This window comes from Heloderma suspectum, chromosome 4 (genome assembly GCF_057233095.1).
Source record: "Heloderma suspectum isolate Gila_16-S chromosome 4, 16-S_ref, whole genome shotgun sequence".
Lineage (NCBI taxonomy): Eukaryota > Metazoa > Chordata > Lepidosauria > Squamata > Helodermatidae > Heloderma > Heloderma suspectum.
This window is the reverse complement of record NC_139461.1, coordinates 82,429,355-82,447,329: the sequence shown is the minus strand read 5'-3', so window position 1 is coordinate 82,447,329 and position 17,975 is coordinate 82,429,355. Positions and strand designations below refer to the sequence as shown.

The 17,975-nt window shown below is 43.6% G+C and overlaps 1 protein-coding gene across 1 annotated transcript in view; it reads left to right on the top strand.

Annotated features, from left to right (window-relative positions):
- The first annotated feature begins 3,999 nt into the window (after positions 1-3,999).
- Positions 4,000-17,975, top strand: part of DLGAP1 (DLG associated protein 1) — a 430,241-nt gene continuing 416,265 nt past the window's right edge. Inside the window, exon 1 of the mRNA XM_084849805.1 lies at positions 4,000-4,061. The gene's annotated coding sequence lies outside the window, so the exon portion shown is untranslated. The remainder of the gene's footprint in view (positions 4,062-17,975) is intronic.

Below are 17,975 nucleotides of genomic sequence, written 5' to 3'. Positions count from 1 at the left end.
GACGTGTCAAAATAAGGAATGCAAATGGCGGCGCCCATGGGCACCGCCATTTGCATACACGTGTTTTTTTTTCTTTTAAATCAGCCGTGATAGGCTATGTAAACATTTACGTAGCCTATCACGGCTGACTGCAGGGACGCAAATGGCGGCAGCTATCGCCGCTGCCCTTTGCAGACCCGGCCGGCCAGGATTCGGGGGGGGGGAGGGATGGAGTCCCTCCCCCCCCAGCCAGAATTTCGGGGGGGAGGGACGGAGCACCTCCCCCCCGCCAGAATTTCGGGGGGAGGGACGGAGCACCTCCCCCCCCACCTCGAATCAAATTTCGTTAAAAAGTAAGTGACTTTTGTACATCCCTACTTGCAAGTAAGTTCCACTGGATCAGGGTTGGATCCAAATGGGAAAGTCTGGTACCACCAGTCTAGTTGTAGGTGCCTAAATCTAAATCTTCCAACCCTTTCTTAACAAGTGAGTATGCTTAAGATCAAAGCGTTATTGATATATATTCTGTAGATGGTTGTTTGAACGTTAGGACTCAGATTAGTGGCTTGTAATGTTTTTGCCCTTGGAAATTTAAATTTGTGTGCAACAAACCTGACATAAAGTATATTACAAATGGGTGTTAGTGCATATTTTGTCCCAGAATGTATGTTGCTAATCCAGTATCTACACCAGAACCAACATATCTGCTTTTCAGATGAGTATCACTCTCTTGAGTACAAAAATTATAAGAATTAGCCCTTAATCTAATTGTTCAATACTTTAAATATCTTACTAGGTACTACATTTGAAGGAAGGATTTTGCACAGATGTAGAATTTATCAAGAACACTGGAATTTGCAGCTTTTTGAATTTGATGTTACCACCTGATGTGTTAAAAATGCAAGCTTAAATCTTAATGTGCTCCCTTAGCAGTACTCCACATAATTTGTCTTTATGTTGTATTTTAATTAACTTTGAACAACAAAATTTAACCAGTAGAGATAATGATGCAGCAAGAATATGGCATGTAGTGGATTCATGCAAATATATTGTATTCATGCAAACACATACATGTTTAACAAGGTGTAAGCCCCATTCAGCTTAATGGGACTTACTTAGTAGACATGTATAGGATTGTGCTGTAGATATGGTTAACTTAGCCTGCAATCCTGTACACGCTTACCTGGGAGTAGGCACCATTGAATTCATTACGGCTTACTTCAAAGTAGCGATGTATAGGAATGCACTGTCAGTGTTGAATAATGGTCATTGTGCATTTTTCTTTTTACCCCTCAACAGATCACAAGATCAGCTAGCATATAGTATTTATTAATTAAAAGGAGATTAGTAACATGTTTCAATACAATCAAGCATTAATTTGTTTTCATTGCACCCCTTGTTGTTGACTGACTGACAGCTTCACAAAGTTAATTCAGTAGCACAGAGGAATACATGAATCAGGATAAATATTTGGGGTAAATGTTAAAACATCATTGTTACCTTTTCATATTTTTCACTTTTTAATTTGCATAAAAATTGTTTTTAAAACAAACCTTCAATTGTGACGCATTTAAATTCCTCCAGATCCTAAATTTTGAGTTCCTCGTGAGAAAATTTCCTTTCACAAATCACAGCAATTGCTTTATATGTTCTGTCATCCTACCATTGTTCAATGTTAACATTTCAGTGACTGCACTGCGTAGTTCTAAATAAAATTCAGTTGTCATATCTTGCAGAAGTTTCACACTGGTAGTATGTGTTCTTTTTGGAAGAGTGACCTATGGATTTAAGGACACAGTCCTTAAGGCAAAAATATTCATGAGTATTTGGACAGCCATGCAAATAGTTGGAGCTGACTGCCTGTCTTTCACCAACAGAGAGCTTACACTTGTGTGTGAGGGTGAGTGCTTCCCATGTGTGTAGGCCCAACATCAAGGGTAGGCATGGCTGGGCTCCTACTAACGGCCCATGCTCCAGCAGGGGCCCACTGATGTGATCCCTGGAGCTTTTCATCCTCTTCACTAGTGCAGCCTTCTTGATCACCTGCTTCCTGCCCTGGCCCAGACAACAGTGGTGGTGAGGAAGAGGAGCAGTAGATGCCCCTGCCTGCTATTTCACTAGCTCTCTCCCTATCAAGCAAACAAGTGGCACCAATGATGAGGAAGAGGATGAGGAGCAATAGCAGCTGGTGACAATGATGGTGAGAAGGTAGACTCACTAAGCGGGAGGGCTTATTGAGGGTGTCTTGCCCAAGGGCCCTCAGGAACCTCGAGTCAGCACTGCCTGTGAGTAAGAGGCACTGCTTCCTGCTGTGAGGGGTGTGTCTGTGAAGAGTGTTGCAGCAATACAACTCAGACAAGACGCAGTGTTATACAGCAAAGGAAGTTAGTTAGTTTGTTAGAAATTTCCATGTATGTTCACAGGCAGGCTGTTTTGTGCAAAGCGTGTTGTGAGTTTTAACTGTGTAATATCTAAGGTCAGAAAAATATAGCGCCATGCCATATAATGTTGCTTATGATCTCCTCTATATTTATTAGAGCTGTGAACAAATGGCCTCTCGGAATTCTCCACCCTATTTGTGGGTAGAGAAACTGGGGGAACAATTTCACCAAATTTTTCCATGGGGAGGAGACATTTTCAACACTTTCTCACAGTAGGGCTCATTATTGGAAGAAGGTGTAGCAGAGCTTCTTTAGTTTTTTGTATGGGTTTTTGTGCTGCCGTTACAAGTGGCAACAGCATTAACTGTGTTGGCAAGCTGGCCCCCATTTTGCATCCCCCGCAATGCAGGTGTGAGGGTGCAGTGTTGTACCTAGTTCCAGGAAAGAAATGGAGCTAGTGCTGAAACAAAAAACTGTTCTCCAATTTCCCAAAAGTTATCTTCCCTTATGAAACAGGCTTCCATTGTTCTGCCTCATTCTCAGGGTATTTTATAATGTATTTTTGTGGTGCTTTTGAGCTTACCTAATCACTGCGAGGTGGCTGAGAGTGCTGTGTATATGTTTTCTTTCTATTACACATCTCCCCATTGCTCTGCAGCCTCACAGGCTGCCTGCACTTCCTTATCTGAAAAAGCTCTATGGGAGGAAGTAGTACCTCATGATATCTTCCTCTCGGCTTTAATTGAAGAATGGGAAATTGAGAAGGCTACAGGCTGCCAGAGAGATGACTGCACATTGAAAGACAGGGCACTTGCACACACTCCTTGGTCACCTCTGAAATAAAGTAAGTACAAGAAACCCAAACTCAACCCAGGGGAATTTCTCTGAAATTATGTTCATCATTGAATTTCATTTCAATAGCAATTTCTTTTCTATCAGATTGAATGAGAATGGTCAAAAAAATGTGGGAGAAAATTTTGGCACAGTGTTAACATTTATATACTAATGGTGGGATGTGATTAGGTGCTGAGTTCCATCATAGAAGTCAATGGGAGGGAAATTCTTTGGGCTGGGGGCTGATGTAAAATTCCACCATTGGTGGGGGGGGGGTGGCGGCGATGGTCTGGAGGAATACAGGTATGGTGTGTGTGTGCATCTTTCCTGTTCCACCTGCAACTTCACTCAGTTTTAGCCATTCTACTGCAGATGGCAGAGTTTCACCATCATAAGTTAATGATTGCCATTGTAGTCCTTGCTAGTGCTATGCCAAATCCTGCCCCTTATTTTTGGGAACGTTTTCTCTCCCTGCAAAAGAGGCATTATTATTTCTGCCTTTTTTGCGGGGAGGGGGAGAATTTTCTCCTTGGGGAGTGGGACAGGGTTTCCACATACCTTTTTTAAGTGTAGGTGATTCTTGAGGGGTCTTCTTTGTATTTTTATTTTTTAAAAACCACCCCCTGTACTTGCAGGAGCCCAGGACTCTTCTCCAGCCGCAAGTTCTTCCTGAATGCCTATTGGAGAGGGCGAGGTCACATGATCTCTGGGAGTTCAGAAAGTACTGCTGGGATGGAGAAGGGTCCTGGGCTCCTACAAGTGCAGGGGGTGTGAAAGGAAGGAAGGAAGGAAGGAAGAAAAGAAAGAGAGAGAGAGAGAGAGAAAGCAAGCAAGCAAGCTCCTCAGGAATTGCCTACACTTAAAAAGGTATGTGGAAACCCTGTCTCCCTCCCCTAGGAGAACATTCTCCAAAATTCTCACCTCTCCCAGCCTCTTTTGTCAGAGTTTTCATCCCCCCCCCATGAAATGCCAAAAATGGAAGAATCGGAAATTTTTGGCACAACTCTAGTCCATGCATTGGTAATCTCACATTTAGATTACTGTAATGTGCTTTATGTGGGGCTACTCTTGTGTTTGGTCTGGAAGCTGCGTTGGTGCAGAATGCAGCAGCCAGGATGCTGAGTAGCATGCCTGACTGTGCACATGTTACACCGGTATTGAAGCAACTGCACCAGCTTACTATTAGCTACTGAGCCGAGTAGAAGGTTTTGCTGTTGGCATATTAAGCCCTGAATAGCTTGTGGCCAGGTTACCTGGCAGACCTGTGTGATCATTAAGATCATGGAAGGAGGCCTTGCTTATTGTATTACAACCTGCAGACTGCCATTTCACAGCAACCAGGAAGCAGGCCTTCTCCATGGTGGCACTACTGTATGGAATGACCTCTCCCCTGCATGTAGCATGCTTTAGATTCCAGTTAAAGACCCATTTCTTTACCCAGGCCTTTCCAGTTTGTTTGTAATTATGGTATTGTATTGGTTTTAATTGGTTTCAGTTTGTTCTAATGTTTTATTTACGTTTTAAATACATGTTTTAGCAATTATGTATTTTAATTGTATTTTAATGTATATCATAATGTATTTTAACGTATTTAATTTTCTTGTAAACCACTTAGATATGTTTTTGAATATGGTCAGCAGTATATAAATCAAATAAATAAATAAATATCTGGGCAGTTCCACTGCTGAATCTTGTCACGACAGCAGTGTAAATCGCGTAGAAAGACTTCTGCTAAATCCTATAGCCCTTCAACTGATATAACTATGGGTGTACGAACCCCACCTACCCGAGTCCGCCGGGAGGGTGATCAGTTCCTCCCCTCGGAATCCTCCCCGGCTGGCTCTGCTCCGCGCCAAGTTTGCGGAGTCTGTCCACCGCCAGACTGCCGGATTGCAGACGCAAATGGCATCCAGCATAGCGGATGCCATTTGCATCCCTGTTCCTTCACGGCAAAGAACAGGGATGCAAATGGAGTGGTGGACGCTATTTGCGTCCCTGCTGTTTGCTGTGATTTATGTAGCCTATCAAGGTGAAGAGCAGGGGCGCAAATGGCATCCACAGTCTGGCAGCGGATGGGCCCGGAGGCGGCCAGTAGGATCCAGCCGGCGCAAACTTTGTGGGGTGGCAGAGGTTAGTGGTCCGTTCCTCCATGGACTCTGGGGGGCGTGGATTCTTTAGAATCCGGCCTCGTTGGAATCTGTGGCTGAATTCTCTGCCATCCCTAGATATAACTCAAGTACAGGATTTCTCTGTCAGTTGTCACGTGTGGCTGCTAATTTTGCAAATGTTTTTCTTTAACGCTCTTTCAGTCGCTTCTCTATTTTACTCATATCCCTTTATTTTATTGTTTTTAGTGTAATAACAGGAGTTCTTTACAGTTAGCTGAAGTCTAAATGATTTTTATGATTATTGCATTTGTCAGCTTTAAACAACCCTGTGTATGCTAATGACAGAGATATTAATTTTTAGGCTGTAAATTTAAGGTCAGTGTGAATTAACATGGCTGAATTATGAGCAGCGTATTGGAGTTTAAATACTATAATGGTTATGCTGACAGGGTCAATGGAGGCTGAGAAAACATGATGATATTAGATAGTCTTAAATGTCCACTAAATTGCTATATAATTTTCTTCATTCTTTTTATCCGCATAGTGATGGCAGAAACATTTGCAGGAACAGAAGAATCCTTCTGCTTTAACAAAGCATATGTCTAATCAGATTCATTCTGTAATGCCTGTGAATCTTAATGTGCAACATCTCTTCAGCTATTTTCAAGCACTAAATGACAATGATGCAAACTGTAGAGTTGGAAGAGACCCAGCGGGCCATCTACCCCCATGATAAAAGCTTCTTTATATCAAGCATCCCTAACTGGTCTGACCTTCCTTTGTAAACTTCTAAGGAAGGATATACCACTACCTGTCATAGCTGATAATTTCTTTGCCAAATGGACCAACAGTGGGTCCTGAAATTTAGGGATGTACGAAAGTCACTTACCTTTTTGAAGGGTGGCATTCGCGGTGGGGGGGAGGCGCTCCGTCCCTCCCCCCGAAATTCTCCCCGGCCAGCTCCGCTCCGCAATGACTCTGCGGAGCCGCCGGCCGGGGCCACCCGCAGCCGGACATCCAGCTGCTGGGCTGCACAGGGACGCAAATGGCGGCCTGTATTTTGCTGTGATAGGCTACATATATATTTACGTAGCCTATCATGGCAAAAAAAAAAGGGAACGCAAATGGCGGTGGCTACGGCGGCCGCCATTTGCATTCCCTTTTTTTGCCGTGATAGGCTACGTAAATATTTACATAGCCTATCACGGCCTCCGCAGGCCATAATGAAGAAGCGAATGGCGGTCGCAGACACAGCCGCCATTCGCAAAGCAGCGCGAATGGCTCCGGGTAAGTGTCCCGTTTCGCGCGCCTTTCGCGGGGTGGGGGGCGGGGGCTTCATTCCACGAGGGGCCGAATGCACTGGCATTCGGCCTCACCGAGATCCATGGCGTAATTCTCTGACGTCCCTACCGAAATTATGATCTTGTACATATCAGGTGAGGATTTAGCTCACCACCTCTGAGCTTTGGGATTACAGGGAGATCAGCCAGATTCACAAGTCCCAGCCAAACATCAAGAAAAGCAGAACAGGTGATATGGCCAAGTATTGACTCCTGTAAGAGCTTCTTGGTCAGATCCAGCCAGATTCATTGCCCTCAACAACACAGTGGGTCATAAATGTTCAAATTAGATAAAAGAGGAATCTTCCTTAAATAAAAAGAATGGATACATCAGCCTTATATGATATTCTTGTCTATTCTAGGGCTGATAATAAATGCTTAGGTCTAGATTTCTAATCCCTTCAATGAAGTATGTGCATTAGACTGAAATTTAACACACTTCACCAAAGCCTTAGGGGATTTATGTACTTTGTAATACTTAAGGAGCCATGCATGCATTCACCATACTGTATGGATCAGAGTGGAACTGACATTGAGGTTAATTGCATGACATGGCAATTAGATGCCTGCATGGATGCAAAGAGCAGCTTTGCAGCATGTTCAGCAGTAGCAGCTCTGGAGTTTTTGGGTATCTTTCTAACCAGGTGGCTTAGTTCGCTCACTCACTCAGTCAGTCAGTCAGTCAGTCATTTATTTATTAAATTTCTAATCACCCATCTGGCTGGTCACCTGGCCACTCTGGGTGATGTACATCAATACAAACAGTTTTAAAACAATAAAATTTTACATTAAAACATATTTCTAAAAAATACCCTAACCCACCCCAAAAGCCTGCCTGAACAACCATGTTTTTAATGTGTGGCAGAAGCTCATTAAAGAGGGGGCATGGCGGTGTTCCCTAGGGAGGGAGTTCCATAGAGTGGGGGCCACCACAGAGAAGGCCCTCTCCCTCATCCCCACCAGTCTAGCTGTCCTGGCTGATGGGACAGAGAGAAGGCCTTCCGAGGCTGATCTTGTTAAGCGGCCTGTCTGGTGTTGCTGGCGGCTCTCCTTGATATAGGCTGGGACAGAACCATATAGGGTTTTAAAGGTCAAAACCAACACCTTGAATTTGGCCTGGAAAACAGCTAGTAACCAGTGCTTGAGCTATCTAGATCCATTTGCAGAAATATGTCTTGGGGCAATAGCTCCCTGCTTACAATGTGCTATGTGTTAAGATTTATGGGCAGAAGAGTCCAACATCCTTTGGGCAGGGAGTTGGACTGTATGGCCTAATTTCTCCCTGTTCCATGATTCTATGAATCAAGCAGTCTAGTTAATTTATCCTTTCAAATAAATGTGTTCTTAGAAAAGCAAATATTTTAGAGACTCGTGGTCATCTAATAATATTATTAGTTTCCTATATGGTTGGAAATGGGGCAGTGGGATCAAAAACTTACCAAGCATCCCTGATTAGGGTTGCTAGGCCTCTGCGCTTCGCCCAGAGTCTCCAGGCAGGAGGGCATTGGTGGAAATCTCTGGATGTGAGCTCTCCGCTGGCTGGGGGGGCGGGGGTTCCAAGCAGGAGGAGGCAGATGCAACGGAAGTGGTGGTGGTGGGCTGCACCTGGTACGGGGATGAAGGAAGGGCTGTGCAAGGCGAGAAGCAGCAACGGGTCATGAAGAAGGCAGCACTCCTCTCCGTCCTCCAGCTGCTGCTGTCTGGTCCCCTCAGATAGCATCCACAGGCGCACACCCTCCTCTCACTAGCCCACTCTCAGCAGTGGGAAAGAGAAAGAGGAAAAAAGGAGTGGGAAAGGGGTGAAAGTAGGGAAGAGTAGGGAGAAAAAGGCAAGAGTGTGAGAAAGAAAAAGAGGGAAGACACAGTGAGAGAGGGAAAATGGCTGGGACGAGGCCCAGGAGGGTGACCCTCCAGAGATCATTTTGAGACATCTGAGCCCTGGTGCTTGTTTTTTCAGGAACAGAGCTGAGCACAGTTCATGGGAAGCCACAAGGAAAACAGAAATCCCTTGAGCGTGTCTCTGAGTATGTACAGAAGGCTTCCTCCCTTCTATTATCTCTCCCCCCCCCCCAACCTCTAACTGCAGCCTTGCCTACCAATTCGGGATGAAGGATTTCCAGATGAAAGGCTGGCTTTTATCCAGAAAAGCTTGAGTGACCTGGCACCCTTTTAAAAATACATAACAGGGCGGGTTCCCTCCTGCTGCATCTGTGACAGAGAGAGGAACTTGCCTGGATCTCCCAGCCCGAGCTGCTGTGGAGTAAGGACTTGAGGGCTATTCTGGCACTTAATATAGTTTAGCAATAATGGCACATAGAAATTGTGGGTGGATTCTATCCTTAAGATAAATTCTTTTGAATTTATGGTGCTGCAACTTAAGGTGACATCATCATCATTATCAAGATAGAATACACACTGGTCATAGCCTGAAGGCACATGAGGCAGCCACCTTGCTGAAGCTAAGCAGGTCTGGGTCTAGTCAGTGCTTGGAGGGGAGACCCCCTGGGAACCACATGTAGCCACTGTGAGTTCCACAATGGAAGAAAGGTGGGGTATAAATTGAATGAATGAATGAATTTGCTTGTGTGTGCCAGGTGCTTTTAAATGATAGAATACACACACACACACACACACACACACACAGAGCAATCCTAGGTAGGGCTACTCAGAAGTAAGTCTCCCTGAATTAATTGAGATTTACTCCCATGTAAGCATGTATATGTGCGTGAGAAGTGGCTTTTTTCTCTCTTCCCTCCCCCCTCCCACCTTTGCTTTCAATGTTGGAGAAGCCAGCTCTGCTAGAAATTGCTTTATCTGTGTTGTTACTCTGGATACATTTGCTGTGGGAGTGGGGTTAACTGTTTGCTAATTTGGCCTGGAATCCATTTTGTTTTGCTGTATAATGCATCTGAGTCACGTTATGAACATGTAGTTTTAAAACTCCTTTCTTTACTTTTGGGAGTGCAAGTTAACACATCTTCCTGGCTAAATTCCTCCTATTTAATGTTTGCTGGGCCACATTAAAAAAAACCCTGTGATTATGTAAACCAGACTCTTTCACAGGTATTGACGCTTAATTGCCTGCTGCCTCAGTTTGTCTGTGTGTGAAATGGCTTTCCTGGTCTCCCATCTCCCTTTAATTTAAATCTTGAGAAGTGGGCTTGTCTACAAATGCCTTTCTCTGTGTTGTGACATACTCTGGATAAATTGGAGTGTTTTTTTAAAGCCGCTTTTTAAAAAGCCTAGTCTCCATTGGTTCTGTGAACTTAGTATGCTGCGATTATGTAACCCAAACCCACTCTCTGTCTTGCAGTCATTGACTTTAATTGGCTGCTGCCTCAGCCTGCAAGTGTGTGAAATGGGTGTCTTCCTCTTCCCCCACCCCGTTGCTTTCAATAAGTGGGCTGTGCCACAGATTGCTTTCTCTGTGTTGTTATGGAGAAATGTCTGGAAGGGGGGTTAGTGGGTTGAACTGTGTAGCAAAAGGCTTGTGCAGAGCAAAATAGGTGCCCTTGGCTCCACTTCTGGTGACCTCCTGTGGCATCACCAGGGCCCACCTCCCATGACATCACCAGGAGCCATCCCTAGGTCTCAGCTTTGGGCCCTGAAAATTCAGGGCCTGAGATGTTCCAAATCTGGCAACCCTATACCTGATACTTTGATAATTGGCCCCAATCTTTGAGGAACAGTTTCTCAGTGTATGGATTTGCCCCCCTTTTATTTATTTATATGCACCATCCATGTACATGGCACTTCACAGAGTTCAAGAGGACAGATTTCTGCCCCAAGAGATTCCAGTCTAAAATTTTACACTGGAAATAAAGGAAGGAGAGAGAAGTGAAGGCAGAGTAAATAGGGAATCAATATGCTGTTTCTGTTTCTTCGGCTTAGTTTCAGGCTGAGATATAATAGGGGATTGGAATTGGGGGCTTAATGACATTTTTCCTCCATCTTTCCTCCACAAAGTTCAGGGAGGAATACATGGATCTCTCACCCACAGTTTATCCTTGCAACATCCCTTTGAAGAAGGTTAGGCAGACTTGGCCCTGTGTTACCCAGTGAGTTTCATGGCTGTGGATTGAAATCCAGGTGTCCTAGATATTACAATGCACTAGCTTTCAAAGCTTACGCTACCATCCATGACTTGTGAACCCTGTGGCTGTACCAACCTTGTATGGGTATGTGGAGATGCTGGTGCATGGCAATGAATTGGAGAGGATGAATATCAGCCTTCCTCCTTCCCATCACCCCCATCACCTCTACTTACTTTTCTACATACATTGCTCAAGGCAGTGACTTATGTAGCACAGTAGCCAGCCTGATCCTTCTGGGAATCAGACCTTGGGGCAACAACCCGCCCCCACTGTTTGTGTTCTCCCTTCCTCAGCAAATGGCATTTAGTGGGATTATTATGTAATTGTACTCTGTTCCAACAGTGCTTAGGTTCTTTCCTTATAAAGCTTTGAAACCTGGATTCAATTGTGGAATGTTTTGGTGGATATTTGTTAAGAGTGCCAATCTTTGGGTGAGTATTCAGGATCTGTGAAATCCTGTACTTTTAAGGAGCAAAGTATCTGAGCCTCCAGTAAGTTCCTTAACATGGCATCCACCGTGGGGAGACTGGTTCTTTAATAGTATTGTTTTTATCAGAAGCTTTTATCAGAGGTTCTCTGTTTCAAAACAAAAGATTGCAATGCACAGGGTGCATACTAAAATCAATAATATTTAAGTTTTAAAATATTTTACTAAAAATAAGATCATTCACTGGCACAGATTTTCAATATTTCAAAATAGCTAAAATTATCTTAAAGGTGGCACATTTTAAGAACACAATTGTGCTTTATGGGGGATTGGTTCGCTGAGAAATCTTTTCAATATAGTTGTGAGAGCATAGAAGGAGCTCTTTACTGTGTAATTGTTTTACGGTGGCTGAGTCTTTTTATGTGGTTTCCTCCCCCCTGAGCTACTCTTTAGAACTGCTGCCATCATTGACATGTTCCCCCTGAAGCTGCCAGAGGTAATGATGGGAGGTTGTGTACATGAGCACTTTACCTTTTTGTTCACATTGTTGTAAAATCAGAGAGGCCCAATAGGCAACTACTAAACCTGGGTGAAAAAAGGCTACAATGGCATCAATAGCGATTTTCTTTTTTTCTATTTTTAAACTAATTTTGATAATTTTTGTGTGACAAAATGTATTATCTTTATCCCCACTTTTTTGAAAGATAATATTGTAAAGTGTAGGGTCGAGCTCATCTGTATACTTGATGGTCTTTTGGGTGTGAGCATCCAGACCTCTTGTTATCATTTGCACCAGTTACTGAGTATAGCAGGCTGAGGTCTGCAAGTGGACAAGTCTGCTTATGTAATTTACTTGACTGAGGCCATTGGGCATAATCCATTGAGCACTGTTGAGGCGCAAGTTCTGTTCATTTCAAAATAGTATACCCATCACCTTCCCCCTTATAAAATGGTATGCTGTGAGCTGCACCAAAACCCCTAGTATCTTATATTCTATAGAGAAACTTCTAAAAGTTTCTTGCTGCGTTGACTGCAAATGGCTTCTTGTTTTGCTTGGCTTTTTCACTACATTCAGTACTGTTCTTGCCTCTAGAATTCTTTACAGTTTCCTGTAAAGGGGGGTCTGGGCTTTTAAAAAAAAATTTCCAGGTAGATTGTTCATCAGTTATTAAGGAGAATGTATTCTTGACGTGACAACTTTGGGAAATAGAACCTTGTACTGATAAACTTTACCACATTAATACAATTTGTGTTTGGGGAATATTGGGCTGGATCCAGTTATCTGTCTCCACCACATTTTCTGTGATTTGCCCTCCCCTCTTAGCTGCCATGCCACAGCCTACTTGTATCAGCAGGGTTCCCTGACTCTCAAGGGAGCTGTCTGGGAATCTCCGAGGGTTGGCAGGGAGAGGAGGGGTGGGAAAGTTCCTTCATTCCAGGCTTTTAAGAAGGCCTTGAAAACGGTAAAATGAGTACCCAGCTTGCTGGGGGAAAGGTAGTCACGACTGGGGAAGCAAACGGCAAACCACCCCGCTACAGTCTGCCATGAAAACGCTAGCGCAAGCAGGCGTCCCTCTAGGGGTCAGTAATGACCCAGTGCTTGCACAGGAGGAACCTTTTCCTTTCTCTTGATATGACTGCTGTTGTTGCTGTTATTGCTGTTGTTGCTGCTGCTTTTATTGTTGTTTTTATTGCTATTTTATTGTGTTTGTTTTATCGCTTTTAATATTTTAACTGTTTTTATTTATTTTATTGCCGTATGCCGCCTTGGGAGGGCTTCTGCCCTGAAAGGCGGCCAAGAAATCTTTTAAATAAATAATAAATACAGTCAGCTTCCATCTATCCTGTTCTGTGGACAAAGATCTGGATCCATCCCATTATATTATTACATTCGGTACAATTCCAAAGACTCAAGAATTTTTTTTTAATGGATTAAAAATGTGTGATAAAAAATCGAAATAACAACATAGGAGCCCTGCTGGATCAGACCAAAGGCTTCTTTAGTCCAGCATTCTGTTCGCCAACCAGATGTCCATGGGAAGCCCACACACAGGATATGAGCACAACAGCAGCCTTCGACTTGTGTTCCCTAGCAACTGAACATAGAGGCATACTGCCTTGAGTACTGGAGGCTGCATATAGCCATCACGACTATTAGCCATTGATTCATTTATCCTCCATGAATTTGTCTAAAACCCTTTTAAATCCAAGTTGCTAGCCATCACTACATTTTGTGGTAGCAAATTCCATAGTTTAACTATGCTGTGTGAAAAAGTACTTCATTTTATCAGTCATGAATTATAAGTATATCAATACATCGATTAGTTAGGTAATAATTAAAGGGAAATGGGCAAAGGTGTTTTGCAAAAAGATAAAGAGTCATAGCTGGAGACAAGTAACCAGTGGCATCCCTTGTAAAGCAGACATGTGACCTCTTTTACTGAATAGATTGGTTTATGTCCTGGAGGAAAGTAGTAGAACTGTAACGGGTAGGAGGCAGGAATTGCTGAAATTAGGAGATGACACTCAGGCCCAGTTCATATGTCATGAAGGTAGTGTGGTAGCCACCAGAAAACACCTTCCTTGTTATGTCTTTCCATATCACCATGTTAAGAAATAGAAGCTCTGATTTCATAAGAATGCCTTGATAAGGTTGTTCCTATATGATCACTGCCACTTCTCCTGTCTGGCAGGTGATGCAGACATAGGGAGCAACAAAGTGAGCAGAGGTTCCACACATTATTGGAAGGTGGGAGCCAAGTATGAGGATGTGCTTTTTGCTTGCTACCATCTATCTTGATATAAGATGATTTAAACCCAGTTTAGGCATTGGTTTTAATTAAGATGGGAGGACTGCTCTAAGTCAAGCCTCTAAAGAGCTTCTGCTGTCTATGTGTACAATAAAGCAAGAAGGAAAGCAAGTAACTTGCCTGCCTGATAAAGAAGGTACTATAGCGCTGTGTCCAGCAGTTATTAATGGGACACCCAGACATAACAGCACCTCAACAATTGCCTTTATGAGATTCACATGAAATGATCTTCATGTGAGAACACACTATTATTACTCCAACTTAAATTGCAATAACGCGTACATGTTAAGCGTGACATGGCAAAAGGGCTATTCTGTATGTGTATATGTGTCAGGCTTCCCAGTGCCCCAAGCGTACACACTCAGGCAATCTGACACCAGACACCCAAATCAATTAGTTTTCTTTATTGCAGGAAATCTCATGGAAAAAGCTTAATGGTTATACTCTTCAGCAATCATATAACTGATGGTCAGTAGCTACAGGCCCTATGTAATTCCAGAATAGTCCAAAGCTAAATGCTACTACTGTGACAGTGGTCCTCATCAACGTGGTTTCCGCGTTGTCATCCTCCACGGTTCTGAACATGAGGGAAGGGACTCTGGATTCCTGGGTACTTAACTGAGGCAATCCTTTCACAGGGTTCCAACCCCAAACATGGAAAGAGAATGATTCCTGGAATAAACCCATCAGGCAATCAAGGGAGAACTTCTTGAAGGGCCTAAGCAAACCACACCCATAGAGAATCCAACTTTGAATCTTTTGTTGATAACTCCAGGCTACATGGAGTTATTTTGTTGATAACTCAAGGCCTATCAAGATCAAAGGAAGGGTAAACCCAGACACACAGGGAGTTCCATACCACTGCTTTTACATTGGTAACTCCACACTGCATGCGTCCAGGCAGAGGGAAGTCCAAAAGTTGTAGATCAAACCCAGCCTGCCAGTATGCTGAGCTGACAACAAACAGACACACACAATCCATGGCAGTGGGAGTTCAAGTCTGAAAAGCTTCACAGTACTTTTCATGGCAAGTCCTTAACAATCCAAAGTTCCAATCCATGTGCAGAGTGCCTCCAAAAGCCCAGACAATGATGGATCCAAACAGAGAAAGCTTTGGGCAATGAAGATGAGATGTTCCAAGCAAAGGCTCTTCACCTTTGCATCAGCTTAAAAGGGAAGGCGTGACTGTAAGACACCCCCTCTGGATCGCTTGACAGACAAGGGCCTTTAGCCTTTCAGCAGTCTAAACAGGGCATCACTGCTCAGCCCTCCAGCAGTGACGCTTCAGCCTGGGTGACCCTTTTGCAGACCCCACCCTGCTTCTTTCAGGTTCTCACGGGCAGCTTCCAGCCTCCCTGCCTGCCAAGGCCGGACCAGCAGGTGGACAGGGAGTTGGGTGATTCCCCCTGGCTCTGCTCTGAGAACACTGGTAGAGAGAAGCTCACACAGATTTGGACATTCCGGAGGCTGAATAGGCCCAAGCCCTTCCAGGCTACTTCTAATCAAATCCTGGCTAAAGCCTACAAGGCCCACTGCAGTGCTGAAGACGGGCCCTGACAATATGTACTTAGATATTTATATTCTACCCTTCAACAAAATTGCCAAGGTGGCTTCCAACAGTTAAAGTGCAATGAAATATAAAATCAGAACAATAGTATCTAAACTGAACAATGATTATGGGAAACAATATACATCCAGATCTTTCACTTGTTTTGTAACTACAGAGAACATCTAGTTCAGTGCACAACTGTACTGTACTTTAGTGAACATTTTATATAGTTTACTGCAAGTTATTGACCCTGTTCAGACACCACACTAAGCGAGTTTTGAGCTAACCATGTTGGCTTAGTGTGATGTCTGAAAAGGCATCTGTCCCAACCATGCTGGTTTATTAAACATGAACTAACCACGTTCACTAACCACTTGCTGCAAGATGTTTAATGGGCTCTACGTCTACTTAGTGTGATATCTGAACAGCTTCCGTGGTTAATTGACAACTGCCATGGAGTTCCATGGCAAGAGCAGCCAAACAAGGAGTAGCTGTCAAGCACCAAAATGGCCAACAGCACCAAGCACCAAAATGGCTGACAGTGCAAAGGCCACTGGGATTCTTGGCCACCCATCCGGAGGTCTGGGGTTCCTGCGAGAGGAAGGGTGGATGGAGAATGGGTAGTCTAACCACATTACAGAAAATGGTTACCTGCACATGTGACAGTAGCACTTGCAGTGGTTAGTGGTAACCACCATGCACCATTGTTAGCTTAACCACCATTCTCCAATGTGTGTCTGAACAGGGCCATTATGTTTGATTGCTTTATGTGTGTTTTTCACCCATGTTAGCAAAATTCACCATCAGTGGAGGCCAGTGGCTCCGATTTTGGTGTGGCTATGAATCCATTCTGGGTTTTAGATAGAACCAGCCAAAACTCTAAAGGAGCTATCCAAGGTGCTGAACCCTATCCCCAAAATGGAAAGTTCCTTTAGCATTCTAGCTGGTTCTAACTGAAACCCAGAATGGAATCACAACCCCACCAAACTGGGAGCCACCACTGTTCACAGTATTGTTTGGATATATTTATTTTTCTGGCTAAGTGGTTTATTTTTCAGAGGCACCTCTTTGGTGGCTGAATGCAAAGAAATCATTGATGATGATCTGTTCAGTGTGATCCCTATACTGTAGGCAGATATTACAATATTTTGTTAATAATAATTTGTAAATATAAAAGAATAACTATAAAGCATGTTTTATTCTGGGAAAAGGTCATCTGCTTGCTCATTTCCATTATAAATCTAAGGATATTTTCCTTTAAACTCTACAGTGAATGATCCATCAACTGACCATGCTTGATGATGATGACAATGATGATGATTAATAATAAAGCTGGCATTGCTTTGCATATTCTATATATTGTCTACCACTGTCACCACTGAGGGACGTTATTAGAGTTTTAGGACACAGTCCTATGGGTTGCACCCTCGGTGGACAGAAAGATCTGATCTCGGAGGCTTTTGAGTAACCAGTGACTTGCCGGGCTCTAGCTGGCAGGGCAGTAGGAGCAACGAAGGTGACTTTCACCTCTCCATCATCCTTTGTGTTTTTTCCCCTTCAGACAGGCCTCTGAGCCCATCTAGGGGAGGTACACTGGTGGGTGTGGGACTGGAGAGGCTGTAGGATTTCTTGTATCCTTGTCTCTCCTTCCATCCCATACCACCACAACACCCCTTTCAGACCTCTCCAAGGGCCTCCAAGGCCGCTTTTGCGACCTCTTAAGGCAGGCGCTGCATTTCTTTCCCACTACAGCTGCTAGGTGCTGGGGGAGGGGGAAGAGGGAGAGATTGGAATCTAGAATCCCCCTTCCAAAGGCATAGCAGTGTCTATGGCCTCAGAGAGGGGACTCTGAAGAATTCTGTGGTCCCTTGGATGCTCTTCAGGGACCACAGAATTGTTCTTTTAGGAAATCAAACATTGTATTTGGGGCTGCAATCTTTTTACCGACTTACATGGAAGTAAGCACCATTGAACTCAATGGGACCTACTTCTGCATGCATAGGATTGCATTGTTAAACTGGAGATATAGATATAGATATTGCTTTGTGACTTCCCGGAAAAATGCATTAGTGTAGTTCTGTACCAATTACTTACTGGTTTTCTGCATCACAATACATTTGTTCTGAGTTAATTTGCATACAAGTTTGTTTATTTCTTTTATTCACATACCACCCAACTGACAAATGCTCTCAGGGCAGCTTTCAGTTATAAAAACTCAACAACAAGGTAACAACCAAAACAGTAATGCAGCCAATGAAAATATCAAAATATTGAAAACATTAAAGTGCTAGCAGTAAAGCTGATAACAAAAAACAGCAAATTAAAGTTTAAGGGTGCAGTCCTATGTATGTTTAGGCAGAAAAATGAATGCTGGATGTTGTAGGCCTTTTTTTCTGTCTAAACATGTATAGAATTGCACCTTAAATGACTGCCAGAAGAGGAAGTTCTGAGCC